This window comes from Ambystoma mexicanum, chromosome 5q (assembly GCF_040938575.1).
Source record: "Ambystoma mexicanum isolate Mex_15411 chromosome 5q, UKY_AmexF1_1, whole genome shotgun sequence".
NCBI lineage: Eukaryota > Metazoa > Chordata > Amphibia > Caudata > Ambystomatidae > Ambystoma > Ambystoma mexicanum.
This window is the reverse complement of record NC_090933.1, coordinates 903,331,185-903,349,183: the sequence shown is the minus strand read 5'-3', so window position 1 is coordinate 903,349,183 and position 17,999 is coordinate 903,331,185. Positions and strand designations below refer to the sequence as shown.

Here is a 17,999-nt window from a genome sequence, read left to right as displayed (position 1 = left end):
ACTACATAGATCAGATTCTGTAATCTGTGGCTTTCAAGCAGTTTTGGACCACGATTCCCAGTATCCCTCAGCATGGACTATGCCAACTACGGCTGATGGGAGATGTAATCCAAAACAGAGCCAAATGTTGCAGACTCATCAGCACACACTACTCTGGTTTGCTATTCCAAACTCCATTCCGAAGCCTCATTCCCTGTATCTATACACATCTTTGAGCGTTTAACCTTTCTCCCCCTTTGCTGTGCCCTTTTCTATGCTCTTGCAGACCAAGTTCGGAATAGCGCTGATGGGACACAAGTCACTCTCCAAGCAAACCACAGCTCGCAAATTAAAAAATACAATTGAAAAAAATTCATAGCATGGCCGAATCTTGTACATTATAAGTTCAGTCTATAATAACCAAGGACCACAGTATGTAACGCATACTGCATTGTGTAACAGAACTGTTTCAGTTGTGAAGCATTCGAAAACAAAGCACACCGGGACTAGAAGCACTTTAATCAGATCTCACATGCAGCTGCGTAAATGAAGCCCACAGCTCATAATACCGAATCACCATGTCCACTTAAACAATTCCTTTGCATATGTTGGCAGGGTTACTATTTGCACAATCCAATTCCCGACACTTGGTTTTTTAAGGTTCTTAAATATTCGGAGCATTTGCCTTTTGACAGGCAGAGATATTGACAGCCATTGTTGGATACCAGTGTTGCCCTGGTCCATTTCATTCAATCAATCAATGCAGCATTACCAACCCCACCCACACCCCTCACCCCCTGGGCTTTCTAGGAAGGGTTCATCCAGCATCTCAATCGCTCCATTTTCTCCTTCCAGAACGGTTTCACCCAGTTACAAAAATGCAAACCAAGGAATAGGATGCCTCTTTCATCTCACAGCCCCGACATTTACCCATTACTACATGTTTTACATTTGAAAGATACGCTTAGTTTTTAAAACCCATTACAAATCTATAGTTCACATTTCTTTCAACAAATCCACTGGCAATTCCTGTTAAACAGTTTTAACCTTTTGTAAGTACCAAAACACTGGCATACTTTCCCTTTTTTCTCTTTCCGCTCTCTTCTTTCTGTCCTAGTTTTGCAGGCAGTAGAGCTGAAGCAGGGCTTTCCCCTTGGTTGAAGGGTCACTGCCCTACCAACGGAGAACAACCAGGTATTTCGTGCTCCTTCCAACTCCTGATGAAATAACCCATCGACCAAAGCGGGCAGCCAGACTTCACCTGGTCCACAAGGTTGGAAATGGTCGCAAGGTAGATAAATAGGGTTTTGGTACTAGCGGCAAAGCAAACATTACGTATTTGGAAGACAAGAAAGAAGCCTTAGGTGGAGGAGTGGTTGTTGGATGTACAGACCTTGTCGAATTATGAAAAAGTTATGTTCTTCAAACAGGGACGGGAGGGTCGCTACTCTCGGATATGGGGACCTTTTAACAATTCATACGGCTAGATAAATGTGTCCGATTTTGGCTGTTTGTTAGGGAGGGAAGGTTCTGTGGAGGTTTGGGGCTGCGAGTTCTATGTTTTATTGTTGTCTTGTTTGTTGAGTTATAGTTCCATTATAAGATTGTAAATAGTGTTTAGTTTTAATGATTGGTTGCAGTATTTTTTATGCATTCTGCTGGATTTCTGTATTACCCAAATGTTATGAATTTTGCAATTTGATTGTAATTTAGTCTCATTGAAATGCATTTGTTGATTAACTACGAACTATTAAATAAAAAGGTTAAAAAAAATTTAAGTACCCAACACAGTGATATAACATTGGTGGGCAACAGGCCTGGCCAACGGCACAGAGAAATGTGTACTGTATTTTGCTTATTGGGGAATGTGGCATGGCCCAAGAAGTAGGTTTTTAATGGGGAAAACATTTTGTGCTTGCGGTTTACAGCTTGAAGTGGTGGACTAAACTACAACAAACTTGCGTGCTGAGCAGTTAGCAAGGACCAGAAAGCATGTTGTTGGAAATATGTCTTGCGTTTTATTTTTTTGAAGTAAGAATGTCAGTAGAAATACTAGTGATATGCATTTCGTGTCTGGATAGTGGGCCTGGTCCTTGGCAAATGCGTACTCCGATTTGCTCATTGGGGAATGCGGCATGGGCAAATCCTATGCCCAATGAATCATTTTCACTTCTAAAAACCTATTAGTGGCGTCCCACCTTGGCATTTCCCTCCTGGGTTCTAATGAGTATTTGCCCATCCGTACTACCCATTTTATTTATGCACTTCTATCACTGCACAATGCATATGTACATTTATAGGAGCATTGTGTACAATCGTTTTGTGTAAATAGATGCAAAGGATTTATAAAATATTAAGTGGTAGTTGGTGTGTGGAAGATTAATATGGTCATAGGGTTATATGTACAGTTTTTGGGAGTGATTGGTGGATGGATGTGTGACTGTTTGAAAGGAGGTATTGAGGGAGTGTTATAAATATAAAATTTAAAAAAAGGGTACAAGTACTGCCCTGTGCGATGGTGTGCACGTGCTATCCAGGTATTTTAATGATCCATGGCGTAGAAGAACTAGTTACTCTTACCTTGTAACGTTCTTTCGATGGGATGTTCCTCCGACGTATTCCTTATCTTAGATAGAAATCCTTCAGCTTTGCTGGCCTCGGAAAATTTTTTCGCCAGAGGGCGCTGCGCGTCGATGATCGCCGAGTCGATGACCCTCGACGGCCTCCGTGCCGACGTCGACGTCATCCTGCCTATAAAGGCCGCGCGCAGCGTCCGTTGCTCAGTTCCGTTTTGTAGTCCCCCGTAATGTTTTTGGATTAGACTAATCACCTTGAAGGAGCATAGGCTGCAAACCCACAGGAAGTCATACTGCGGGGATGGATGGGAGGGTCGATAAGGAATACGTCGGAGGAACATCCCATCGAAAGAACGTTACAAGGTAAGAGTAACTAGTTCTTCGAAGGGATTGTGTCCTCCGACGTATTCCTTATCTTAGATAGACTCCCATAGCAGTGGTATTGTGACTGGAGGCGGGAGTAATAAAAGTTATGTTACCCTTCCAGAATGGACAGAGTGTAACACAGCCTTGCCGAATCTAGTTTCTTGACTAGAGGAGGAATCCAGGCTATAGAATTTGGTAAATGTATGTGCGGACGACCATGTGGCAGCCGCACATATATCTCGAATTGGCACCCCTCTTTGAAGGGCTGAGGATGTTGCGATACCCCTGGTAGAATGAGCCCTTAGATTTTGAGGAGGCTCCTTTCCTGCCAATTTGTAGCACTCCAGAATGGCTAAAATAATCCATCTGGAGATGGTTTGTTTTGTTATTGGAAGGCCCAACTTATGTCCTGCATAACCTACAAAGAGTTGGTCTGCTTGTCTGATCTTAGCCAATCTGCTGATATAGAAGCTCAAGGCTCGCTTAGGGTCCAGCCTGTGCAGTCTCTCTTCCTCCTTCCCCGGATGAGGAGGAGGGTAGAAAGAAGGTAATATAATCTTCTGAGTGATGTGAAACTCCGAGACTACCTTCGGGAGGAAGTTAGGCTTCACCTGAAGAACAACTTTGTCCTTGTAAAAGATTGTATGTGGAGGTTTACACGATAAGGCTTGCAACTCGCTAACCCTTCTAGCAGATGTCAATGCTATTAGCAAAACAGTTTTGAGGGTGAGAAGCTTCAATGAACAAGAGTGTAGTGGTTCAAAAGGGGCACCCTTTAGGAAGTTTAAAATTAGGTTTAAATCCCATAAGGGAACTTGAAAAGGTTTCGGGGGATAAACATTAGTTAATCCTTTTAGGTATTGTATTACCAATGGAATTTTGAAGTATGAAGGCTCCTCTGCAGTGCGCTTAAAGATTGATAGCGCTGCGAGATAGCCCTTAATTGTGCCAACCTGTAGGCCTGAATTAGCCAGGTAAAGTAAGAATGACAACACCATAGGTGTACCACAAGAAAAGGGTTCAATATTCTTTTCTCTGCACCAGCTGCAAAATTTGTTCCAACGGCAGCGGTATAGAGTTTTAGTTGCCGGCCTTCTGGCCGAAAGCAACACCTCCATAACATCATCCGGAAGGTCCCAATCCTTGTACCTCAACCTTTCAGACACCAAGCGTGAAGGTTGAGGGTCTTGATGGCTGGATGGAGAACCTGACCTTCCTTCTGCGAGAGAAGATCCTCTCTGTATGGCAGTCGAATTGGAGGGCAGATGGACATGTCTAGAAGGTCCGGGTACCACGTTCTCCTGGCCCAATCCGGGGCAATTAGGATCATGGTCTTCCGAAACCTTCTCAACCTCCTGATCATTTGAGGAATGACAGGGACCGGAGGGAACGCGTACAGAAGTGGGAACTCCCAGTCCACTACGAACGCATCTCCTAGAGCTCCTCTCGGGGGAAATTCCCTTGAGCAAAATCTGTCGCACTTCCTGTTGATACTGGTGGCGAACAGATCCACTTGAGGGGTTCCCCAAAGGGCGAAGATCTCTTGAAGGACTTCCTGAGCTATCTCCCACTCGTGAGAGACTGTGCTCTGCCTGCTCAGAGCGTCCGCTGTCAAGTTCTTCTCTCCGGCTAGGTGAATTGCCGATAGAGAGATTCCTTCCTGAATTGCCCAAAACCAGAGCTGCATCGCCTCTCTGCACAGTGGTAGTGAGCCTACGCCTCCTCTTTTGTTGAGGTAGTGCATGGCCACTGTATTGTCCGTCATTATTAGGACGTTTCTTCCCCGTACAGACGGCAGAAAAGCCTTCAGCGCTAGTCTGATGGCTCTCAGCTCCAACAGGTTGATATGTAGTCTGGACTCCGATGGAGACCAACGACCGCTGATGGTCAAGTCGTTGGCGTGAGCTCCCCACCCCGTGAGTGAGGCATCCGTGACTACTGTTATCTCCGGCCATGGTTGCCAAAACATTTCTCCTTTCAGGATGTTCTCCCGACAGGCCCACCACTGAAGGTCTCGGGCTACTTTGACCGGGATCCGAAGGAGATCTGTCATCCTTCCTGAGAACTGTGACCACTGAGTTCTCAGTGCCCACTGGAGGGATCTCATTCTCAGGCGAGCCTCCGGCACGAGGAATATGCAGGATGCCATGAGGCCTAGCAACCTCAGAAAGTCGTAGGCTGGGAGATATTGGGCATTCTGAAATCTGATGACCATCTGCAGAATATCTCGAGCCCTCACCTCTGGTGGCAAGGCTTTTCCCAGGGAAGTGTCCAGGACTGCTCCAATGAATTGGAGTCTCTGTGATGGTATCATCTGTGACTTCTTTAAATTGAGGGAGAAGCCCAGCTTGTGAAGGAAGTGGCAAACATAATCTAGTTGTCTCTGAGCCTGTTCCGAAGATACAGCTCTGATCAACCAATCGTCTAGGTAAGGGTAGACATGAATCCCTTCCCTCCTTAGACTTGCAGCCACAACCGACATTAGCTTGGTAAAGACCCTCGGGGCGGAGGTTAGCCCAAATGGCAGAACTCGAAATTGATAATGAGAGCTGCCAATTGCGAACCTCAGGTATCTCCTGTGCCTGGGATGGATCGGCACATGGAAATAAGCGTCCTGGAGGTCTAGAGATACCAACCAGTCCTGAAGCTGGAGGGCCTGAAGGATCTGAGAGAGAGTCACCATCTTGAACTTGTCCTTTCGGAGGAATTTGTTCAATTCCCGTAAGTCTAAGATGGGTCTCAGTCCTCCGTCCTTCTTCGGTATTATGAAGTAGGGGGAGTACCAACCCTTGTTCCTTTCCGCTACAGGTACCAGTTCTATGGCACCTTTCTCTAGCAGGTCTAAAACCTCCTGCAAGAGGAGCGGATCTGGAAGCTTCAAAGGGTTGTTCCCCGGTGGATGACTCTGAGGGATATGTAGGAAGGGCAGGCAGTAACCTTGGGCCACTGTCTCCAGAGCCCAAGCATCTGACGTAATAGCCTGCCATTCCGTCAGATGGTGAGTTAACCTGCCCCCTACTGGTGTTCTGTGAGGGGAGACCTCAGAGTGGTTTTGAAGCGGCTGATGCAGTTGCCGAAGGTAAAGTGGCTCCTGCTCCTGCGGGTGCGGCTTTCTTTCCCCTACCCCGTCCACCACGGGTAAATCTTCCTTGGCCTCTTTGAGCCGGTCGTCCCCTGCCCCTTCCATATGAGGAATAGTAACGAAAGGACCGTCCTCTCCACGATGATCCCGAAGGACGAAAGGTATTCTGACGGATAGCAGCTCCCAATGACTTGGCTGCTGCCTTGGACGTTTGCAGTTTCTCCAAACTGTCATCCGCCTTCTTTCCAAAGAGGGTAGAACCGTCAAAGGGCATATTCAAAAGCCTGGTCTGCACGTCAGAGGCAAAACCAGACTTCCTCAACCACGCATGCCTGCGGATTGTGGTACTTGCCGCCATGGCCCTGCTGATACTGTCAGCAGAATCTAGGCCAGTTTGTAGGGTCTCGCACATCGCATCTTTACCATCCCTGATGATGTTTAAAAATGCGTCCCTTTCCTCTCCTTCTTGGAGGCAGTCAGCCGCTGATGAAGCGCACTCCCAAAGGGTGTGGCTGAACCTAGCGAGCGTACAGGTCGCGTTAATAGACTTTAACGCCATGCTACAGGCAGAAAAAACCTTCTTAGCCATGGCATCATACTTTTTGTCATCCCTATCCTGCGGAGCAGTGGGGTATGCGGATGTGCTGCCTGATGAGGTTGCAGCCTGTACAACCAAGCTCTCAGGAGTAGGGTGTTTTGACAAATATTCAGGGTCAGAACTAGCCACCCTGTATTTTGTTGACAGTTTTTTATTTACTGCCGGGATAATTTCTGGCGTTTCCCAGTTTGTCAAAATCCTTCTCTGTAGAGCAGAGTGAAATGGAACCACAGGATCCTCCTGTGGGCCCTTGTCCAGTATGTCAGTGAGGTCATCCTGCTGAAAGGCAGGAGAAGGTGCAGACCAACCCATAAATTCTATGATTCTAGACATCAGAGCTCTATATGGAGTCTCCGCATGTTCTCCTGGGTCTGGTTTGATAAATTCTGCTTCAGGAGAAGTGTCCAAGCCACTAGCTTCCTGAAGTGCATCCTGAAGATTTTTTAATCTTCCTTCCTCAGAGGCGAAAGTCTCTGGCTCTGGTGATGTGGTCCTCTGTAAATCAATATCTTGGTCTGAATCCTCCCTTTCCTCAAAAATCGAGGTTAAAGGGGGATACATTGGTTTTTGGAATGGTATAAACCCCATTTCCAATGCAGAAGGAGCCATCATCACAGGCCTTGAAAACGTCGATGTCGTCGACACCGACGTGAAAGTACTCGAAGGCGCCGTGAAAAGCGTCGAGAAATGTGTACTAGGCCTCGAAGAACTCGAAAGGATCGGAGTCTTGCTCGAGAACGACGTCGACGTTCTCGGCGTCGAGTCGGAGGTCTTTTGTCTAACCGTTGGCTGTGGAGTAGCCGTGGTTCTTTCCTTCACCGGCGTCGATATCGGCGTCGACGTCGGCGTCGACTCGATCGACTGATGCGCCGATGAATCCTTCGACAACGGCGTCGATGGCGCCGACCTCTGTTTCGAAGGAGTTTTCGACGATGGCGTCGATGATGCTTTATCTCCCGATGGCTCGAGGCGCTTTCGGGTTGACTTTTCCGCCGGGTACTGCGACTCGCGGCGTTTAGATTTTTTGGGTTTTTTACCCGGGGTATCACCCTCAGCTGTCTTCGAGGGGGACGAGGCCGCTTTCTCGAAGACGCTTAGCATCTTTTTCCTGAATTCCTCCCACTCAGCTTGCGAGCTGCGTTTTGTGGGGCAATGAACTCTCTCAGGAGAACTCGACGAAGATGACGAAGGGGATCTCCTACGTCTCTTCTTCGAGTGTCTCGATGTCGACGAGTGGTGGGAGCCACTTCGTGATCTAGATCGAGAGTGTTTTTTATGGTGAGGAGACGAACGTCTCGACTCTACCGAAGAAGCTTTCGAGGAAGTTAAAGTTGACCTACCTCTCTCGAGCTTCCCCCTACGCTCCTTCAAGGCTTTCGCCGTCATGGAAAGGCATTCCTCACACTCCGAACTCTGGTGCGTGATTCCCAGACACCACAAACAGACCCTGTGAGGGTCCGTCAACGACATTTTCTTCCCGCAGTCTCGGCACTTTTTGAAACCGGACCGAGGGGTCGTCGGGTCGGAGGAGGATGCCATCGATATCGAGGTAAATAGTAGTTATTATATACGTTATCTTGACGAGAACTGAGCAACGGTGTTCCGAGGCACAACGAAGCGCGGAAAAACGGAACTGAGCAACGGACGCTGCGCGCGGCCTTTATAGGCAGGATGACGTCGACGTCGGCACGGAGGCCGTCGAGGGTCATCGACTCGGCGATCATCGACGCGCAGCGCCCTCTGGCGAAAAAATTTTCCGAGGCCAGCAAAGCTGAAGGATTTCTATCTAAGATAAGGAATACGTCGGAGGACACAATCCCTTCGAAAGGGGACACTGGAAACCGTGGCTAAGTATAAAGGTCTGTAGCTTATGGTCCTTATTGTATGCTAGAGAAAAATATTTGGGGTGAAAACTTCTCTTTAGTTTATATTTTTTGTCTAATATACAATTGTACATTAGCAGTGTGGGCGGGGGAGACAGCCAATCGGGTGGGTAGTAGGCACGCGGGCTTGAACCACTGGTACAAGTCCACATTCCAAGCTGCCTGATTTCGGCTGTCCCTGCCGCCATCTTCCTACCCACCCTACAGCGGGAAGCCCCCCCTTTTTTTTTTTAGCACTCCGGGTTACTGCTTCGGCAACCCGGGGTGCTAATGGCCTTCATCCCCTTTGCAAGGGCTGGAATGGGGAAGGGTAACAGTCCAGAGCCCTCGTTATCCGCTCTCGCTTTGCATGGGCCGATAATTTGGGCTGCCGGGGATAAAAATCGAAAATGCTAAACATAATGTTGGAGTATCTTATGGAGTCCATCTACTTTACATTCTATAAGATTAATTAAGGTGGGGAAGGAAATGAGGGAAGAGGCGTCAAGCAGTAATATGGAGGTGCAGGTGAACGATGTTGCACGTGTTAAATCTAAGGTAGAGCACAGTGTTTCTCATGCTCCTTGATAACTGCTTCAAAAGCAGTTTGAAATTGCTCACCCCTGCAGAGTGGTGTGTTGCATATACAGTGTAGTGGTGTCTTTGAAAGATATGAATCAACTGCCTCTTTCATCGCTTGCAAAGTAGCTGATGGGATTTTGTGCCCCACAGAAGTAGGCTGTGTGGTTACAGTATTAGTTGAGGCAGATTTTCTAAGAAAGGAACAAACTTTCTGAGAGCATTGCAGTGGTTGGATTTGGTGTGGCAGCGTGTGGAGGTGGTACCATGGCAGTACTGCATTTCACAGGTGAAGACAATGGGGTTAGTTTAAAGGCTAAGAGATTCTTCCCCATTAAATAACTTGCGTCTGTTTCATAAATAAAGGACTCATTTGCCTAAGTGTTGTGCTACCTACTGGTCGATAGACTTCGAGCCACAATCTCTCTACAAGTACAAGACTGCTAGAGTGCATACAAGAACACTTAACGCAATTTCATTAGGTCATAAAGACAATATTTTTGTTAAACATACAACAATTACTTAAAACAAGTCTAGGAAAAGCAGAGATGCAGTAAATTGATCTTTGTTATTAATGTAGCAAAGTGGTATAAAGTGCAAATCTAACTTTCGTATAGTTCAAATTTGAAAACTCAAAATTTCAGTTTTATGTTTATATAAAAACATCCTAAATGCTGCAGGTATAAATAAACGTTCCCCTTATTTCAAGGGTAGATTGCTAACATCGTAAATTGCACTTATTTCATGAATCCTACTGGTTAGTCCAGTTAGGTTCTAGTATTGCTAGTTTGCAACAATGCTTTACGCTGTTTATTTTACAGAGTTCTCATACCCAACATGTTTCGTTCCATCATAACAATTCAGATTTTCTTGAGAGAACTTCAGGGGAAGCTGGACACAGCAGATAAAAGATTGAAACGTTCTTTCTGATCTTGAAAGGTTCCAAGGCTTATGGATCTTCTTGACCTCTAGGTAAAACACAACCGGTACAGCTATTAACGCTGTCCTTACTACAGCCATCTAAACGGAGTTCTAATCTCCATCTTATTTGCTTAAGTGAGAATGTTACTTAATCAGCCATTCTTCGGTTAAGTAGAGGTCTTCTTAGTAAACATTCATCTGTCGAAGCAAAATATACAAAACATTAAACACTTGATACTCCCACTTCTTGAAAGTCTTCAACTGTTGTATTACTGTATAGCATCTTTATCTAATATTATAATTAGACCAGGGTGCTAACCTGTAGTTAATCTATTTAGTCTGTACATGTGTATTAAACTGCTAGTCTAGTTGGTCATGTCTACAACTATTCTGCACCTCTCAAACCTAGTTGTGGTCTAGTTCATCCTTATGTGGGGTGTGACTACTACTGAACCCTAGGCGTTTTATGTCCAGTCAAATAGCTGGTTTTAAACACTTTTACTGGGATACTGAAGTTCATTCTAAACAGTATAGCTTATTTAGAACTTACATTGCATAATTGATATGCGAGTTCTTCCGCACGTTGTCTGTAGTGGTTTTATTACCCTTTTTTTGTTGCTGCGGACTTCAAAGTGTGTCGATAGCACTCTGGAAATAAAGCGAAGAATGAAACACGCGTTAGAGCGTTTCTTAAAGTTAATATCAGTGCTGTGATGGTAAGTCCCATTCAGCTTATGTTTGTCAAACAATGTAATGGCTTCTCTAGGTAGGACTAATCACTAGCAGTAGTAAGGACCAATCCTAGGAATAGTAAGGGTACGTCCGGTAACTAATAAACAATCAAGATGCAAATTGCTAATTGCACCACCGTGGTTCAGATACAACTTAAAACAGGTCTTTGTATGCTTCAAATGCATACTTTTAAAAGTCTCTCCATCACGTCCTACATGCAGAAATTACTATAAATTTCAAAGATACTACTTCCGGGCTTACCTGATAATTTTGCTCTTAAACGGACGTCTGGCGTGCGGGTTGACAGTATTAGTCTAGCTCTTAGTTATTTGTGCTGACTCTATTTAAAGAGCAGCAGCTTCATACTGATTGGTTAAACGTACGCGCTGCGCATGATGCAGGCTTGACTCAGGCTATCGGTCTTACTGTGATTATGCGAGTTTACATTTACGTCGCAAGGATGATTTCTTTGTGGCTTGCTACAGTATTCGCCGCATTTAGGCAATTACTCTTAATCTTATTAACGGTTCGTTTTCTTTTCTATTTATTCTTGCTATATTAATATATTTATTATGAACAGGGTTCTTTAGTAGTGCTTCTACAAGACTACTACAGTGTTGGTACTCGTATTTAGTTATATTCAAATACTCTTAATCACTGTTGTAATCTCAAGCTTTTAGTAGAAACTCATTATTAAATTTGTATTTATTTTACCACTCTTTAAAGAATATGGTGGTTTTAATACTGTGTAAACTAGTTAACCTTTACAGGATCTTAATTATACAGATTCAGGTCTATCTTTGTGAGAGATTCTGCCACTCTACCTGCTCGTTGAGTCCTGTATTAGCAGTATATCACAAAAAAATAAGCCATTGTTCTTTGGCATATAATCTTCTACTTGTGGACTGTGTGTAAATGGTGGCATATGCATCAAAACCGTCCACTTTAGATCTTCACTTGTATGGTTTGACATCATGAAATGGTTTACGAGGGGTGCTAGTACTACTTTATTTTGAATACAACTTCTATGTTCCAAAATTCTGATCTTAATTCTGCGTGTTGTCATCCCTATATACATTTTCTGGCATGGACACCAAATAGCGTAAACTACGTTACTGGTGTTACAATTTGTGAACTCTTGTTGTACCCATGGTCTTTCTAGTCCTAGTATCACTTCTGTGCTTCTACTTGTTGGCCCACAATTAACGCAGTGGCCACATGGTGAATGCCCTTTCAGTCTGGGGAACCCCATAGTTCGCTTACACTTTGTGTTTGAAGCGCGTTAGTAATATCATTCTTGGTTAGAAAGTCCTCAAGATTAGCGCCTCTTTTGAATGCACAGAGTGGTGGTTCCTACGGGCATTCTCCTCCCTTTTAAGATGTCCCAATGTTTTTTAATCATCTTGTTGATCTGATTAGACATAGGAGTAGAAGTACTTGCAAAGAAAATCCCTTTCTTGTCTTGTGACTTATCTTGGTATTCTAGCAGAGCTTCACGATTATTGTGCATTGATCTTTTAAGAGCCTTTTTCACTATTCTTTTGGGATAGTGCCTTGCTTCTAATTTCTAACAAAATTTTTGAGCTTCAGATAGGAAAATTGTTTTAATAGAACTATTTCTTTTTAAGCGTAATAATTGCCCTAATGGATGGTTTTCTTTTGTGCGTCGTGGGTGGTAACTTTCAAAAACCAAAAGAATTAAGGTCAGTATCCTTATGAAAATGTTTCACTTGCAGGATGTTACATGTCATGTCAACCCATATGGTGACATCCAAGAAGTTGATTTCTACATTACTTTGGGTATGAGTAAATTTCAGAAATTGGTTTTGGCTATTAATCCATGACAAACTCTTCCAACTGTGCTTCAGTCCCATCCCATAGTATTAGGATGTCATCGATATAGCGTCACCAGAAGCCCAACTTAGAAAAGAAGGGATTTGTGGCGCTATAGATTTTCTGTAACTCGAATGATTCCACATAGAGGTTGGTGGCTGATGGGGCTACTGACGAGCCTATAGCTGTACCATGGATCTGTTGGTACAGTTGATTGAAAAGAAATTCAGTTCGGGCCATTTCTGCACACCACAAAATGAAACTTAGGTGTAGTACCTTCTGTCCTTTTGGAGAGTAGTATTTCTTCTAGAACATTCAGTGTTTCTAGTTGTGGTATGCAGGTGTACAGTGACTAAGCTCACCAATAACTGTCATAATGGATCAAAAGACATGTCTTCCGCCATATTAATTATTTCAGTTGTATCATGTATGAAGGAGTACATGTTAGACACACAAGGTTTAAGATATTTGTCTGCCAACTTAGAAAGGGGCTCTAACAAAGAACCTGTGCCTGAGACGATGGGACCGCCTGGTGAATCGATCAGCGATTTGTGAATCTTAGGGGAGGAGTAAAATGTACATATGGTGGGTTTTTCTACCAACAGATATGTTTGTTCTTGTTGACATATCCATCCTTGTGAAACCGCTTTTTCAACTTTTGTTGAAATCAAGAGTAAGTTTACTCGTCGGATCTTGGGCTATGAGTTTTTAAAAAGCTGTCTTCACATTTTTTGATGAATGCATCACGATTCAACATATCAATGGCTCCCCCTTTATCTGCTCTGCGAAGAATTATGTTTGGATTGTTCGCCAAATTTTTAACTGCATTTCTTTCATTAGAGCTCATATTTTGAAAGGTACGTGTTGGGGCCGGTTCTAATTGTGTCACGTCTTCCCATACTCTTAGCAAATATCACTGATTCAGGAGTGTGGCTACTAGTATGTGGGTTAAAGGTGGACTTAGCGCATAGCCCGCTTTCAATCATATTTTTGATGTTGGAAGAATTGTTCTAGATGTATTTTCGGTATCAATTCTTCTACCTATATTCTTTTCTTAAATTGGTCATACCTAACAGTTGGTTCAAACCCAAAACCTCTGTTCAGTGCTACCACTTCTGTCTTGGGACAATAAGAGGAAAGATTCACTAATAGGGAAGTGTGCTGCAAGTCTGTCGTGGGGCATAATCCCAATCGTCTGTAGCTGGGCGTTGTTGTAAAAATCCTTGTTGGTATTGTGCTTGCAGACCATTAGAAGTGTTTGTATTACCTTGGAAATAGTTACCTCTCGTTCTCAGGTTGCGATTATTTCTTATTTGGTTGCGGCCTCGGCCGCGACTATGTTTGCCTCTTTGTTGGGAATGGATTACTATTACTAGAGCCATCTGAGCTAAAGGAGGCATTCCCAAATCTCACTTGACGCGAGCGATTCTGCGGACCCGATTGATTAGTTCAGAAAGGGTCGTACCCTTCTTTAGTATAACGGAAGGCATTCTCATTTGAGAACTTTTCATCCTGCCAATCCTGTCTTGTGTACAGAAATCCTTGAATTCTGTGGGACAAGTGAGTCCATTTTTTTCTAGATCTCCTGAGATCTTTAATGTCATTTCTCGGCCAATATCTATGATCAATATAGTCCAGCCATGTCTGCATTTGTTGGCTATATAGCTCCATTGGATAACAAAGTTTTTGTTATCCAAAAACAAACGTGGCTCGTTCCTGACTACTAAGCCCTGTGGAAGGGTCCTTGATCTTAAATATTTGATCATGCTCGAACCATGTAGCTCTGTCCGGGTTAATTATTTTCTTTAATTGTAATAATTCGTCCCAATTACTAAGGTTGGCTACAAAGGAGCCATCTCCCTCATCGGAAAAAAAGTGTGGATTGGGATAGGAGTTCAAGAACATATTTGTCATCCTAACCTTTAGTACGTTCTACTGCCATCTTAAAGATGGTAGTATAAAGATCGTCCTATTCTGAAATTACCTGGTTTGGAGGGCTATTTTACATTTATATCTTTATCAGATATAGTTAAAAGACCCACTTCAAGAAAGACTTGGGGGATCGTACGAGTACTATCCAGGTAGTCCACGTCGGAGTACAAAGTTGAACCCATTGCATTTCACTTGGTAGCTTTAGCCTTTGGTACATTCCCAACAGTGGTAAAAGAACTGCCACACCCATGATTCTCTCTGGGTGATAGAGGTAAGCACTTCCTCTACCGCCTCTTCTTGGTCCTCTTTGTCTTTGTACTGCAGCTGTTTTGTTGTGTAGGTCTTTCAGCTGGTGGTGGCGACTCTTTGGGAGGAGGGATGGCAATAACTGATAAATAGCAGTTTTGCTAATATTCTTCCAAGTATGTGCTCTTTGGTAGATTTGGTAGATTTGAATGGATAATTAGTAAGAATGGGTGTAGGAGCTGTGCAAGTGTAAATTTCGAGCTTCAAAGTTCCTAGATCAGCTGAAAATGCAGTTCCGAATTGCTCGCGAAGCAAGGACCCGTTCGCGGACACGTCACCACGAATGCACAGTTACATGTAATGTCCTGGGTGTTAGTCTTAGTAGTGCACATCGTTGGCGTGGGTTATGGTTGCTCACCTTATCATAACCGGTGAATTTCTGAGGTTTTGAAATTTAGTACATTGTTTTCATAACGTAGGCACCCACTAAAAAAGGATTCTTGGAAATTCCGTCCGTACGGGGGTGAAAAGGGTGGGTGCATTTTTTTTTAAGGATACCTATATCTCAAAAACTAAAGAGGTTACAGACGTGAAAATTGGTATTTAGATTCTTCTTCAAAAATAGAGAAACACGCGTTTACCATTTTCCAAAAATCCAGTTCAGGGTTGGTGGAAAATGGGGTGATTTCTAACATCTTCGGTTTGTGAGATAAAGTAAGTTCACATTTCAAATCTCCATTATACAGTGCATTTCCAAACTGCTTCTTAAAATTGGTAATGGAGTATCCCGTATTTGAGAGCAAAATGGTCAATTCCCTAGCAGACGTGGCATCCAAAATGTACCCCGGCATAGCGGAATGGTTGTCAGTCTGCCATTTTAATGCTAAAGAACACCATGTTTGCCTCATCAGTAAGATACTCGTTAATTCTTAGTCCAAATGGAGTACAAATCTGTAAACTCATTGGTTCAAAGTGATGATGCAGTCCACAACCTCATTGAGTTCATGAACATTTTAAATCCTCCTGGTCTTCTCGAACACAAACTTCTCAAAGTGGAAGCACCTGTGATATTCTTGCGGAACCTCAACCCACCTAAGCTCTGTAATGGCACTAGATTGTGAGTGAAAGCTCTTCAAAGAAATCTGAGGCTACAGTGCTAACCGGTTCTGGCCCCGCGGAGTCTGTGTTCATATCACTAATAACAACTCTTATACCTGCAGAATATCCTTTTGAATTCAAAAGATTGTTTCCCTTAAAGGTTTGTTTCGCCATGACCATCAAATCTCAGGGACAGAGGTAGCGGGGATTGACTTTAAGGAAGACTGCTTGTTGCATGGGCAGTTGTGTGTGGCCTGTTCCATAGTCATACCCTCCAGCTTATAGCGATTTTGCGATCCCGCGAAAATGGCCGTTTTGCGCAAAATACCGCAAAAATGGACGTTTTGTGCAAAAACAGCAACTTTTTAAAATTTTCTTTTTTTTACATTTTTTTTTAAAAGTAATCTGCAAAAATTACTGTTTTAAAAAAAAGAATACTCGGGGTGCCAGGTTCTCAGCTTTTTTTTTTTTACACAAGAAATGGAATGCGCTAACACATCTCATCACTTGCGCCCCAAAAAAGTGCAGCCCAATCCACAAGGGACACATGAATGGGCACATTTTATATGCGTGCCCATTCAGATGGCCATTTTCACCTCCTTGATCAAATACAGTGGCGTTTCTGTCAATTTAAAAGCGCATCCCTCATTTCCAAGCAAGATGCACTTTTAAATGTGCAGAAATTGTAGGCAACCCTACGCGCACGGGATATGGGGCTGCCACTGGATGACAGGGTCTTTCCTGACCCTGTCATGCATTTCTTTTAAAGGTATGAACCGCTGCTGTGTCGCTTGCATTTCTGTTCCTCAAACAGGATAGAAACGCATTTTTTGGGGTCGCATTTTACAGCGGCAGGCACCTGGAGAGCCTGTCCCTGTGAAAGGCACTGGGAGCTTGCAGAACACTGTCGGGAGAGCGATTCTATTAAAAGTACTGCCCATTTTGATCTAACGAATGTTACAATTTGACCTTTTTCGTCCAGTACTATTCGATCGATTTTTTTAAATACTGAACATGTGTTGCGGGGGTGTCACCCGCTCCCCATGTTCAGTATTTTTGGTCTAGGGTGGTTGCAGAAGTGTTTTCCCCTTTTTCCTCAAAATTGGAGGCGAGGACAGAAAAAAAAAGAAAATAACAAAAAAGGGACCCTGCGGAGTCGGATCCGACCCGCGTTAGAGGGACGGATCTGGCACCGCAGGGTTTCAGGGGAAGCGGCAGCGACCAAGTAGTTAAGCAGTTAAGTAGGGGAGGGGCTGGGGTGGTGGTGAAAGGTACATTTTGGGTTGTTTGGCTGAAGTGCAAATCAATTCGCAGCGAAATTGACTACGGTCAATTCTGCAGCAAATAATTACACTTCGGTCAAACAACCCAGAAAAACATTCAAGGCAGCTGGCCAGCGCACAATTTGCGCTACAGCTCAAGCCTGTGGAAATGAGCCGGTAACCTTTGAGAATAAGGTGACCTGCTCATTTCCAAAAATGAGTTGTCTAAAAATAGCATATCCTCCGTTCTTTTTTTAAATGCCCCATTATTTGAGGAAATGGGTCAAAATCTACATTTAAAAACAAAAAATTAAAAATGGTTACGCTATGAGAGAGGGAGGGAGCGTGATGGGTGAGATGTGAAGTGATAGGCAAGAAAGCAGAGGGAGAGCAGTGGGTCAGAGGAGGAGGCGCTGCACAAGAGAGCAGAGGAAGCAGTGATGAGGTGGGCGAGAAATCCGAGAGCAAGCAGAGGTACAGAAAGTAGAGGGAGCGTGTGGTCAGTGAGCCAGAAAGAAGAGAGGAAGCGGTTGGCAAGAAAGAGGCAGTGAGCTGCAGATTGGGAAAAGGATGAGGGAAGAGTGTGACAGAATGGGAGAATGGATGCAAGATGCAGAAGCAGCACAAAAGAATGAAGGACTGTATATTGCGGGAGGAATTGTAGAGTGTAAGGTGTGAGTTGGGAGTATGAATTGTAGTTTGGCAGGGGCTGGGCAGTGCAAATTGTGACTCGACAGTGTGACATAGCACATGAGTATTTGCACGACAGAGTGAGAGGTTAAGGAATTTAAGTTGTGCTGGAGAGTTGGTGAGATGTGTGTTGGTGAGAGAGGTGTGTGGGTGTTTGGGGGATTGGAGAACATAGAAGGGGAATATTTTCAGCATTACAATTGATAATGATCAATTTAGTTAATACTATTAAATAGGCATGAA

General features: G+C 44.0%; 1 protein-coding gene across 2 annotated transcripts in view; it reads right to left on the bottom strand.

Annotated features, from left to right (window-relative positions):
- MTDH (metadherin) overlaps positions 1–17,999 on the bottom strand; it is a 462,606-nt gene that overhangs the window by 364,540 nt on the left and 80,067 nt on the right. The window lies entirely within an intron of this gene.